This window comes from Rhinopithecus roxellana, chromosome 20 (genome assembly GCF_007565055.1).
Source record: "Rhinopithecus roxellana isolate Shanxi Qingling chromosome 20, ASM756505v1, whole genome shotgun sequence".
In the NCBI taxonomy this organism is placed as follows: domain Eukaryota; kingdom Metazoa; phylum Chordata; class Mammalia; order Primates; family Cercopithecidae; genus Rhinopithecus; species Rhinopithecus roxellana.
The window spans coordinates 51506414-51519921 of NC_044568.1; the positions used below are offsets into that span (position 1 = coordinate 51506414).

General features: G+C 49.7%; 1 pseudogene; it reads left to right on the forward strand.

Annotated features, from left to right (window-relative positions):
* The first annotated feature begins 3686 nt into the window (after positions 1–3686).
* Positions 3687–13508, forward strand: part of LOC104656014 — a 29758-nt pseudogene continuing 19936 nt past the window's right edge.

Here is a 13508-nt window from a genome sequence, read left to right on the forward strand (position 1 = left end):
TCCAAAAGTGGAGTTCAACTCCTGCAGGGCCTTCACATTATATAATGAGAGTGAAACCAACCACTATCATCATCACTGTCACTGTCTCCACCACCATCATCATCATCATTGCCACCATCAACATCATCATCACCATCACTACCAACATCACCATCATTACCACCATCATCATCATCACCATCACCATCATGACCACCACCATCACCACCACCATCATCATCATTGCCACCATCAACATCGACATCACCATCACTACCACCATCATCATCACTACCATCACCATCATCACCATCACCATCATTACCATCACCATCATCACCAACACCACCATCATCACCACGACTACCACCATCACCATCATTACCACCACCATCACCATCACCACCATCATTATCATTATTACCACCACCACCATCACTATCATCACCATCACCACCACCATCATCATCACCATCACTACCACCATCACCATTATCACCACCATCACCATCACCACCATCATTAACATTACCACCACCATCACCACTATCACCATCACCACAACCATCACCGTCATTACCATCACCATCACCACCACCATCATCACCATTACCACCACTGTCACCATCACCACCACCACCACCATCACCATCATTACCACCACCATCATCACCACCACCACCACTATCACCATCATTACCACCACCACCATCACCACCACCACCACCACCACCATCACTACCATCACCGTCATCACCATCACCACCACCATCACCACCATTACCATCACCATCACCACCAACATCATCGCCATCACTACTACCATTATCTCCACCACCATCACAATCACCACCATCACCATCATCATCACCATCTCCACCACCATTATCCCCATCCCCATCACCATCACAATCACCACCATCACCCCATCATCATCACCATCACCACCACCATCACCATCATCATCACCATCACCACCACTATCACCATCATTACCATCACCGTCCCCATCATCACCAGCACCACCACCATCACGATCATCACCATCATTACCATCACCACCACCATCATCATCATTACCATCACCACCATCATCACCATGATTACCATCACCATCACCATCGCCATCATTACCACCACCATCACCATCATCACCAGCACCACCACCATCACCATCATCACCATCACCATCATTACCGTCACCACCACCATCACCATCATTACCATCACCACCATCATCACCATCATTACCATCACCATCACCATCATCACCAGCACCACCACCATCACCATCGTCACCATCACCATCATTACCATCACCAGCACCACTGCCATCACCGTCATTACCATCACCATCATCACCAGCACCACCACCATCACCATCATCGCCATCACCATCTCCATCATCACCATCACCACCACTACCATCATCACCATCACCACCACCACCACCATTATCACCATCACCACCACCACCACCACCATCACCATCATCAACATTATCACCACCACCGTTACTATCATCTTTGTGGAAATAATAGTGGCTTCTACTGTTGTTGGAGTCACTTTTAAGGGTTCAGCATGTAGCACAGTTTATTTCTCTCTGGGGCAGGGGTGCCATCACCCCCACTGCATTAACAGGGAAATCGAGGCTTGCAGAGTTGAGTAACTTTTCCCAAGTCATGTGGCTGGTGAAGGGTGCAGCCTGGACCAAACCAGGGACTGTCTGAACCCAAACATCTTAACCACTGGGTTGCATGCTAGGGCTTGATGGACACAGGCTTGTGAATTTCATCAACAGATTGAGAAATTGAGGCTGGGAAGAGGGCATCGCCTGCCCAGCTTCTGTCTGAGTAGATGGCAAGGAGTGAGGCTTGTTCATCCCCGTGGGTGGTTTCTCACTTCCATACACACTCTTTAGCCTGAGTCTGTGATTAGCCCCCTCTTTTTCCTTCTGTGAGTAGGGCTAACAGGCTGGTCTGTGCTTATGTGATCCAAGTTCCTGGATTAGGGTGTTGGTGGGGACTGAGAGGCAGGACACCCTGTTGGGGTTCAGCCTCACCTTACGTGAATCCGAGGTGTGTGGTCACCTGCTCTGTAAGATGACTATGCTAATGACGAGGGTTAGACTAAAGAACACAGGGCCCAGCCCTGGCCCATAGGAGATGCCTAGGAAACAGCCACTGCCTCCTCCTTTCCCTGGCCTTCGCCACACCCTCATCCGTGTGGAGCTTCCCCAGAGCCAAACCTCCTAAGCCAGTGGGAGGACAGGGCATCGTCATGCCAAAAGGCAATAAAATAAGGAGAAATAAAATGTAATGGAAAGTGTACTCTGGATAAATTACTATGTGCCATAAGTGCTGGTTCAATCCATTTCACAGGTGGGGACACTGTGGCTTAGGGATATTTAACTTGCCCAAAGCTGCCCAGCAGTGGGTAAAGAGTCTGTATCCCTTTTGAAATCTGCCTCTGCTGTCTCTGGGGCTGCCCCTCTAAGCCATCCTTGGCGTTCCGGTCTGGACCTCCCACTGTAGCCATCCAGGCCATCAGAACGACAGTCCCAGCATTAACCCTGGGCCAGCCCTGTGCCTTCAGGGTGCACACATGGGGGCCCCAAGCCCCATCCACATTGTCCTCTTGGTTTAACCAAAGCCCAAGAGAAGCCTTAAAATATGGCTTGACCATTTTCTGGGTCTGGGCAGGTTCCAAGCTAAATCCCAAAGACCCACATGGCAAAGGAGGAGAGGAGGTGGGGAGCTCACCCTTCCAGCCCTCCCAGCTGCTGCCTGGAGCCACTTTGTGGGAAAGGCGGCCCAATCCTCCGTGGACTGACGCTGCTGGCCCCTGTGTCTGTGGGTTGGGGCTGACCGACCTCAGCCTAAGGCAGCAAATCACAAACGTGACTGTGCGTCAGCAGCACCAGAGGATGATGGAAAACACAGACACTGGGTCTTCCCGCATTTCACCCCCCACATCCCTCACCCCTGGGGTTTCATGATGTCTGGGGTGACACCTAAGGGTCTGAGTTCCCAGCAAGTTCCCAGGTGACGCCATTGCTGCGGGTCTGGATCCTGAGAGCCACCCAGCTAGTGACTTACCCAGCGGTCTTTCTTAATGGCATCTTGGCCCAGGGAGTCCTGCATATAGGTGCGTGGGTAACTCACTGGGGCCCCCAATCACTGTAACAAACAAAGCCCTTCTTTATACGTTTCTAAATGGGGAGCCACAAAAGGCTCTTTTGAGAATATAACCAAGGCTTCCAGCTTCCACCTGGGCTGAGCTCCTGGCTGACAGCCGGCCCTAACTCACCAGCGTGTACTGAGCCATCTTGGAGGTGGGTCCTCCAGCCTCCATTGAAGCCGCCTCAGCTGACACCCAGTGGAGTAAAGACTAGTCTTCCTCATTGAGCCCCAGCCTCAGCTTCTCATCTATAAAATGGGCTTGTGAACACCATATGAAATGTGGGTAAAATGCCCTGCATGCCCCACACATCCTGGAGGTAAGCACAGACAGTGTTATGCAGACGGCAGCTGCCTATTCAGTGGGCGCACCCTCCTTCCCTCCTTTCCTTGAAATGTGCTGGCCCCTCACCATGAGTTCTCAGCCCTGTTTCTGGCATCATAAAAGACTGTCTTTCCATGAGCAAGCTTCTATCCATGGTAGCTGGTCAAGAAACTTCCTCTGCTCCCCACCCCCATCCGTTCCTCATGGAGATGCAGCCAAAATGGCTGCTGAGCAGGGCATGGAACAGCATCATGGCTGCCAAGTTGACCCTGAACCCCCAACACCAGGCTCTGCACCCCGATGGCCTGGCGGAGAGGTTGGGCATGGGACCTGGTGGGGGACGTGGTGGCAGCTGGTGGGGGTGGGAGGGCTATGTGGAGAGGAGAGATGTGCATGAATAATCTGGTGACCTTTCGTCTTCTGTGTTTGGGCGAACCTAAGACTGTTTACAATAAACCTCAGGGAGATTTTTCATCTGTCCAAATGGAACAAAGGTTATGTAAGCAGAAAGACCTCGGGCTCAGCAAACACCTGCTCCAGGGGGCCAAACAGAGGGAGTGCAGGAGAGATGGAGCCCCTTGGTTGACTCATGATCAAGTTCATCATAACAGCGGTCTTATGAAGCTGGAAGGGTGCTGGGAAAGACCGTGAGCACTTCCTGGAGCTTAATCAACCAGGCCACATGCAAGGGAGGGGCCCCAGGGCCCTGCATCTGCACACATTAAAATGAGCACACAGCCTGGGACCCCCAAGGGGCTGCCCAACCCTAGCTTTTATTTCAAAGTTACCCTGAGTGTCTTCTTTTTAAAAGCCTACATTTGCCATGACTGTGAAACTCATGAGCACCCAATGCTTCAAGCCAGGGGCCTGCATATATTTCGGATGATAGCAAGCAGGAAAGCAGGAGGTCTAATCAGGAATAAAAATCTGAGAGCAATTCATCCCCTTGTTATTGTCTTTCTGCTTTATGCCATCCTTGGCAACTTCTAGGGAGTAATTCTACACCCAGGAATGTTTGCTTAAAGAGGTTGATCCTCCATCTTTCGGTTTTGGCTTACAAGATAGGCCATTTTTGAAAATGTAAGATAAGCAGTCCATGTGTTCATATGGTCTGTGGAATTATTTGTTGAAGACCTAGGCTGGTTAACAACTGTACCCACTAATGATTTGGTAAGTGACTTAAGCCTACTTGCCAGGGGTCGGGGAGGATTGATTCTTCCTCACCATTTCCCCAATAGGGACACAGGCTTGAAAGTTTGGGAATTATCTTGACCTCTGGCTTACACAGTGTAAGTCCAGAAAGAAGAGAGGGTATGGTTTGTCCAAATGTCTCACTCTCATTTTCAGATTGTCTGTTAGTATTTGAGAGATTATATTTTCCAAAATAGCTGCAACAAGATCTTCCATCCCATGGTCTTCTTACAATACCTCATCTGGAGGAGGAACTGTATGTTTCTCCCTGCTTGAATCTCAGCAGGCCTATGAGTAAAGGCAAAAGTGCAGCTATGTGATTTCCCAGAGTAGGTACTAAAAGGAAACACAACTTCTGCCTAGTTCTGTTGGAAACACTCATTCTGAAAACCTAGCCCTCTTGTGGTGAGGAAGCCCCAGAGGAGCCAAGGTTCCCAGCTGACACTCAGCACCACTGGCCCGCCATGTGCTGTGCCATTTTGGAAGTGGACCCTCCAGCCCCCATCGTTCTACCTCTGCTCATGCCCATTGGAGGAGAGATGAAACTTCTTGCTGAGCTCTGCCAACAATACAGATTTGTGAGCTAAATAAGCAATGGCTGTCTTATGTCGCTAAGTTTAGGGCTCACTAAGGTCACTAAAGTTTGTTACTTGATACACATATTTCAAATGAAAGCATAAAAATAACAGCACTATCTATCATTCAGAGAGCACCCCCTACCTGCCAGTCACAAAGACACAAGCTTTGCATGCATGACCTCATTCGTGCTCACTGACACCCAAAGGGACAGATGCTGCTCTTTTCTCCATTTTTATAGGAGGAAGCTGAGACTCAGAGACATTAATCCACTTGCCGAAGAGACCATGGCTAGAAAGTGGATGGGCTAGGTCTGTAGCACAGGAAGTCCAAGTCAGAAACCAGTGGGCTTCCTCTCTCTACTCAGCCATCTACAAAGTTGGTGACCTGAGGGCTAAAACTCCCTTAGTCTTCATTTCTGCTCCCTCCCTGCAGTAAGGCTACCATGGACCTTTCAGAAGGTCCCCTAAGTTGTCCACCATTACTCACAATCCAGTTACAGGCCTGGAGACCACTCCCGCCAGATCCCACTCAGGCCTCCCACCAAACCCTTGCTTCTGGTATATTCCCAGCCCAGAATGGCCTCCCTTTGTAGGAAAACTGCCAATCCAAAGAGGCCCACTTCACAGGCCAAGTGGTTTTCGAAGCCTCTCCTGGTATTGGAAATGGTTACATCCCACAGAGCTCTAGAACTAGGGAAGACCTGAGATAGCTACCTTTGGGGAAGCACCCTGGACTGTAACCTGCCTGAAGGTCCCCTTGCTTTGCTTCCTCTGACTTCTCGTCCTCCTGACTTATGCCTCTAGCAGGAGCCCTGCGATTGGAAAGCTCTGTGATGGTCTTTCTACTAATCCCAAAGCCTATGCGCTGCTTGCTGGTGTTGGGCTTCATGTCTCAGCACTGGCAGAGCTACACCTGTGTAATGTCATGGGCAACCCGCTGGTCATTCCCATATCCATTTTCCCTGTCTTTCATTGCAATAGGACCCCCACCCACCCCTAACGCTGTAAGTTTAGCTGGCACATGACCTCTGAGAATAAATACAACATTGCCTAGCCTCCTTTAAAGCTAGATAGGACCCTGTGACAAAGTGTCCTGAGGGGGCTGTAGGGAGCTTCTTCAGGATGAGGAACCCCTTCCCCACTGGGGGTGGATGATGGCTCACCACTGAGTTTCTCCTTGGATATTCCCTGAAGCCAGAAGGATCAGTCCTCCTCAAGTGTAAGCCCCTTGGCGAGGGTGGCCTGTATCAAATGACTGTCCATCTAATGACTAGATGAGGTCTGGCCTCCTGGCTTCAATTGAGGACAACCCTGTATTCTGTCCCAGGGCCAGAGCTCCCCAAGGGATTGGCTGAGGTGTCTGTTGCAGCTGCACCCCAGCCCACCTCCTCCCTCTACCCATTCCCACTTCCTCACTCCCCTACCCAATGTGGATCCCAGTGTGCAATCCTCAGCCTAATCCCCACATGCATGTCTCCATCTCAGGGTATGTTTTTTGAGGACCCACCTATGTCTGCCTCTTCCTTCTTCCAGTTTCCTGGATGTTCATGGGATAGCTGGAGATTAGGCTGCCACCCTGCAGAGCAGAGCACCCTGGGGGAGTAAAGGACACTGAGCTGGAAGGAGCCTGGATCTCTGAGAACTTTGTGGAGCAGAGGATGAGTGTATTCCCTGACCTGCCTATCTCCAGGTTATTAAATGAGAGAGAAACTTCTGTATTATTCAAGCTGCTATTTTGGGGGGTTTTTCTGCTGTGTGCAGTGCTCCTAACTAAAGGGGTGTGTCATTTGATTTTCACCATCAACCTGGTAAGTAAATAACCTGTGTTTATTTTATAGAGGGGGAATCAGAGGCTCAGAGAAATTAAGTCACTTGTGCAAGCCTGTTCAGTGAGAAAAGAAGACCTGAACCAACTGTCTTATTGGGTCCCACTGCATCTCTCATGGCTACAGCCACTCTGGCATCTGCATTGCCTCCCATGCCCACCCTCATCCCACCCTTATGCCTTGCTAGCCTGTCTTAGAAGGTCACTAACTTTTTGTCACTTGGGGCAACTCCCTTTGCCACCACCTCACTAGAGCTGTTACTGAGGGTAATGAATCATCTCCCAGAGCCAGCTCTAGGCAACCTTGACTCACCAGGGCACAGGAGAGACTCTGCTGGAATATCCTTTCCCCACACCACAGTGTGTTTCAACAGGACAGGCAAAATGTCTCAGGGCCAAGTGTCCAGAGGTTACTCTTCATCCTTCTGGCATTGTGAGGCCCTATGGCCCTCTGCTGTGCCTGGCTGACTCCCAGTCCCGTGCCACGCTCCTTAAGGAGCACGGGATCCCACAGGAACCAGTCATTGGACTCAGATGTCCCTTCCTCCAAGAAGCCTTCCTGACCTACTCCACCCTGCCCCTGCTGTGCAACCCTCAGTTGCTTTTACTGCTGGATAGTGGCCTCATTGCAGGCAGAGGCTGGCCTGTGCAGTTCTCTCTCGTGTCCCCTCCTTTGAGGTGCATGGAGTACAGGGAATGTGTGTCATAAGTGCTTATGAGACAAGAGCAAGGGCCTTCTTTTAGGACAGATAGATCCCAGAAACACAGGCTCAGCCACTACCCCTATGTATTAATCCATTCTCACGCTGCTGTGAGGAAATACTGGAGACTGGGTATTTATAAAGAAAAGAGGATTAATTGACTCCCAGTTCCACATGGCTGGGGGGGCCTTAGGAAACTTACAATCATGGCAGAAGGCACCTCTTCACAGGGTGGCAGGAAAGAGAATGAGTGCTGAGCAAAGGGTGAAGCCCCTTATAAAACCATCAGATCTCATGAGAACTCACTCACTATCATGAGAACAGCACGAGAGTAACCACCCCCATGATTCAATTATCTCCACTTGGTCCTGCCCTTGATAACGTGGGGATTATTACAATTCAAAGTGAGATTTGGGTGGGGACACAGAGCCAAACCATGTCACCCTGGCTGTGGTGAATTACCTGGCCTGGTATCCCAGGCCTGACCAGCAGGAGGAAGAACACTGTGCAGGGAGTCCAGAGATCTGGGTTCTAATCCAGCAATCCCAGGGACCTGGGGAAAACACTCATCACTCCCATTTGTGGAGATCTTTTCATGGCCAACTGCTGTTGCAGAAGACCCCTCACCCTGCCAACCCCATGACTTTCTGTCAGGAAGGGATGGCTGCTCCTCTCAGCTTACTGAGGAGTTGCTGAAGACAAGGGTGCACAGGTGGGGTTGAGGGGCCCTACCCACTGTACTGCCCTGCTGCTGGGCCCTCTCCTCTGGCACCAGGTCTGAATATCCCCACCCGCCAATTGCAGGCTCCATGGGCAGGTTCTGATGCCTGATTCAGCCCCGAACTATGGGCCTTTGTCTGCAGAGCTGGAATCTGGTGGGCCACTGGAGCCTTCTGTGTCTCAACCTGCTCAGTCCAGAAGCTCAATGGGAAGCACATGTTTGGAGCACAGAGTGCGTTTCCTGATGAACTGATGTCACATGCGGTGATGAGCTTCCCTCCTCAGCCCGCAGAAGCCGGGCTCCCCCAGTGTGCTGGGCACTGTGGTCGCCTCTGTGTCCAGGGGAAGGACCTCCGCATCCACGCTGGAAAGGGCTTTGAGTCTGCTATCCCCTCCTTCCACGGTGCCACAATCCCTGCACCAGCCTCCCCCTGGTAATAACCACCCCCCATTCCACTGCCGTCTTGCAGTTCAAATCCACTGCTGCCTCTCCTTCCCTCTTGTTTCTCCAGCTAGGGATGAAAGATGAGAAGGAAGGGAGGATTGTTGAGTTGTGTCGAGGGGCACTGAATCTGCTGGGTGCAGGCTCTGATCTCAGTGTTAACCTGTCTCAAGTTGAGGAGATGCCAGCAGAGGACGACGTTGCCCAAGGCCCTTGGAGAAGTCACAGAGCACAGAAATCCTGGCATAGTCAAGGGTTATCATTTGTCAAAGGCTTCCTGTGAGTTTGCACCATGCTAAGCATTTTCCCTGCCTCTGCTCACCTGATCTTCACAACCACTCAGTGAAGCAGGTGATCTGTCTATACCCATTTGACAGATGAGGACACCGAGGTTTGGCAATCCCAAGTGACTGGCATGAGTCACATACCTAATAAGCAATGGAGCCAGGACCAGCATCCATGGAGTCAGACCTCAGAGCCCCAGCTTCCCCTATGTTTTAAAAAATATAACATACACTGACAAAATACATACATATAGTTTTTCCAAAAAACATATGGTTGTTTACTCGTCTCCCTTTTCTTGTAGACCTGTGTATAGCTCTTCCCTTGTACATTTCTTGGCTACCTTCTAGAAATGTTTTATGCATTCACAAGCAAAAATACACTGACTTTTTTACTAGAATAAAAGTGAGTACACAGTGCACGCTGCTCTGCACCTTGCTCACTTACCGATAGCGCTCGGTGATCTGTCCACATCAGCTCATAACGATGTGGTGTGTTTCTTTCCCACCAGGAAGCAGATTTCTACATTAGAAGAACTCCAGGGCAGGACTTTTAAAACTTTAGTGGGCGTCAGGGTCACTGGGAGAGTGTGGTAAAAACGCAGATTCTGGGAGCTCACCTCCAGAGATTCGGCTTCAGTAAGCAATCCAGTTAACTACTGCTGTGTGACAAGCCATGTGCAATTTTAGTGGCGGAAAACAACATCGGTCATTTATTTTGCATAAATCTGCAATTTGTGCAGGGTTTGGTGGGGAAGGTTGGTCTCTATTCCCCTTGGCATCAGCTGGTCAGCTCCCCTAGGGCTGGAGGGTCCACTTCCAAGATGACGCACCCACTGCTGCATCGGATTAGGGAACTCAGAGGGAGCCGTCGACAGGGGTCTGCAGAGAACTCAGAGGGTGCTGTTGACAGGGGGCTGTTGGCTTCTCTCCACATGGTCTAGCCATGGAGCTGCTTGGACTTCCTCACAACATGGCAGCTGGCTTCCAAGAGGGTGTATCCAAGGAGACAGGAGGTGGAGCTGACCTGAACTGAGCAACATATCACTTCCAGTGGAATATCTATTGGTCTCGTGGCCACTAAGTCTGCCTAAATCCCAGCAAAAGAAACACAAACCCCCACCTCTCCATGGCAGAAGTACCTAAGAATGCGAGGCTACCTTCCATTTGCCACAGCAGGGGCAGTTCCCCTGTTCCCACCATGGCCCCATGGGGCCCGTGGGTGAGTACGTCTTACAAAGTCCCAGGTGATGTCAATGCTGTTTTTTGTGAGTCCTACTCAAGTAGTGAGGCTCAGGATATCAGTAAATAAAGCATCTGTTCATCCAGCATCCAGTGGTTAATTTATTCAACACATATCATGTAAACATTCATGCATTTAATATATATGTAAATTCAAATTGTTCATCTATGTATCTATTTATTAATATAAATAAGTAATTTAATAAATATGTTTGAAGCACCTTCTCTGCACTAGGCATAGGGGCTATGTGCAACTTGCTTTTTGCATTTCCCCTTAGCACACAGTAGGTGCTTACTAGATATTAGCTGAGGGGGCTTTTGTTTTACCTTCCCATTGAGACTGCTGGGAACTGTACCTTCCCACCCAGCTGAGCTTCATCAGAGGGAAGAAAGCACATGGGCAGGGCCGGGCGTGGCGGCTCACACCTGTAATCCCAGCACGGTGGGAAGCCGAGGTGGGCGGATCACCTGAGGTCAGGAGTTCGAGATGAGCCTGGCCAACATGGTAAAACCCTGACTCTACTAAAAATATAAAAATTAGCCTGGCATGGTGGTGGGTGCCTGTAATCCCAGCTACTCGGGAGGCTGAGGCAGGAGAATTGCTTGAACCCGGGAGGCGGAGGTTGCAGTGAGCTGAGATCGTGCCATTGCACTCCAACCTGGGTGACAAGAGCGAAATGCCATCTTAAAAAAAAAAAAAAAAAAAAGCACACAGCTAACTTGCACAAATCTCTCAGTGCTAAGAGGCCTGAGTTTTCCTTCATGTCTGCAGAGAGCACAGAGGGTGTTGCCTTTGGTTTCTGAAGAAGGTGATGGTGATGGTGGTGTTGCCTCCAACATCCTTCTCAGTAGCATCACGGTGGTGTTAATATTTTTCAGGCTCACAGTAAAGTTGATCCGCCCCTTAGCCAGAAAATAATTATTATGCACATATCAGTTCTCAGGAGCATCAGACACATGAGTTTGCACCTTGTCTTTGAAAATGCTCGAGGTTCACTGTGGCCTGCTCAGGAAGACATCCCAAAGCAGGTCTTTGTCAAGGGCAAGTGGTTCCGTGGAGCAACGTGGTAGCAGGACGCTGGAGGTGGCAGGCCTTGACTAACGCAGAAGAGAAACATGGCTGCTGCCATTTTGCGATTTTACGTGATTAGTGTATCTTTGATTCTTTGAAAAGCTCTGTTAGCAATATTTCTGCCTGTCATTCTAGCAGCAGGGCTGCTCTGGCCCTACGTTGGGTCCTGCAAGCGTCTCCCGGCTCTTGCCCCGTCACACTCTGCATCTGAGGGGCATTCCGAGCCCTGCATGCTGTAAGAGGATGAGGAGCCCGTTTTGTTTGGAAGATGCTTGTCTCAGAATTTAGATGGGAGGGTTTTTCTGCTCCATGGAGACCTAGGTCTAACCTTACCCTTCTAGAACTTTCTCAGTGTCTGAGAGGGAAGAATGCCCTTCATGCAGACTCAGATGCTACCCTGAGGGTGTCGTGATAGCAAATGGCTCTATTGTGCCCTCTGGGTTTTTTTGTATGTAAACCTTTGCGCTTTTAATATATATAAAAGAAGAATATTGTTTTAGCTAACGTCCTCTAGAACTGGGTCCTAAAACAAAGATCTGAGTGCATCAGTTTACTTGGGAGGTATTATGGGCTGGTGGTGTTTCCCCAAAGGATGTGTCGAAGTCTCTTGATGCAAAGTAGTCAATAGTCAACACTTTGAAAAGCAGGGAGTTTTTGGGAACAAAACAATGAGATCACTTGGACTCGGGAAGGGGAACATCACACATCGGGGCCTATCATGGGGAGGGGGGAGGGGGGAGGGATTGCATTGGGAGTTATACCTGATATAAATGATGAATTGATGGGTGCTGATGAGTTGATGGGTGCAGCACACCAACATGTCACAAGTATACATATGTAACAAACCTGCACGTTATGCACATGTGCCCTAGAACTTAAAGTATAATAATAATAAAAAAAAAAAGTAAACTTTATGGAGGTATAACCCTCACAGAGAAAACTTCACGGCCTAGGAGCATCAAGGCAGAGATTATCATCTTCTTATTTGCAGTTACATGCACTGGGAATGATGATTTGTTAAGTGTCACTATTTGCTAACAATTAATATGTGTTGAACAGATGGCAGTTTGACTTTCCCATCGATGCAGGCTCTTGAGATAACCGTTGGTCTCAGGCACCAGGCCCCATGAGGCCAAAGGCTCCTTCTGACTTTTCTTCCCATGCTACTTACCTTAGCCTCATTGATTTAATTCTCACATCGACTCTGTGAGGGTACTGTTACTATTTTTCCCATTTTTCAGATGATGAAACTGAGGCTCAGAGAGGTTAGGACACTTGTCAAATGTCACATAGCTGGGAGGTGACAGAGCCTGACCCAAACTCAGACACATTAGAATCTACAACCCCATGCTCTCAGCCTCGTTTTATTGTCTGGCAGTGGAGCCCAGGGGCTAGGATGGAGGGATGGGCTCACACCACTGGGCTGCTGCTTCCCAGCACGGGGACCTGCACAGGCGACTTTGCTCTGGCGTCATATTCAAGGCACTGCTGGACTCTGAGTGTGATGTGCCAGGAAACGCCTGCATGTGAAAGCGGTTGCCCGCGTGCCCCCTTCGCTTCTTTGCCCACTCTGCTTTCTACTTTACCCTGGCGCTAACCCCAAGGCTTATCAAGCTGGCGCTGAGCCAGGTGTCCTTGTGCCCAGCACAGGGGCTCCGTCCCTTACAGCTGCCGTTCTCACTTCATCCTGACAGCCACTTCTTCATCCTGGCTGGTTGAGCCCAGCACTCACTGCCCATGGAGCTAATACATCTGAGCGACGTGAGTGTTTATCCTCTCTGTTACCCAAGGATGCATGTCCTTCATGTTCATACACATCTAGAAAAATCAGATAAGCAAGTTGAGAAAGAGACTTTGAGTGATTCCGGCATTCAGAGGTACCTGTTGCAAATACTCAGATGTCCTTCATTCCTGTCTTTGACGTGCCTTTTTGTTTTTTGTTTTGAGGCAGGATTTCACTCTGTTGCCCAGGC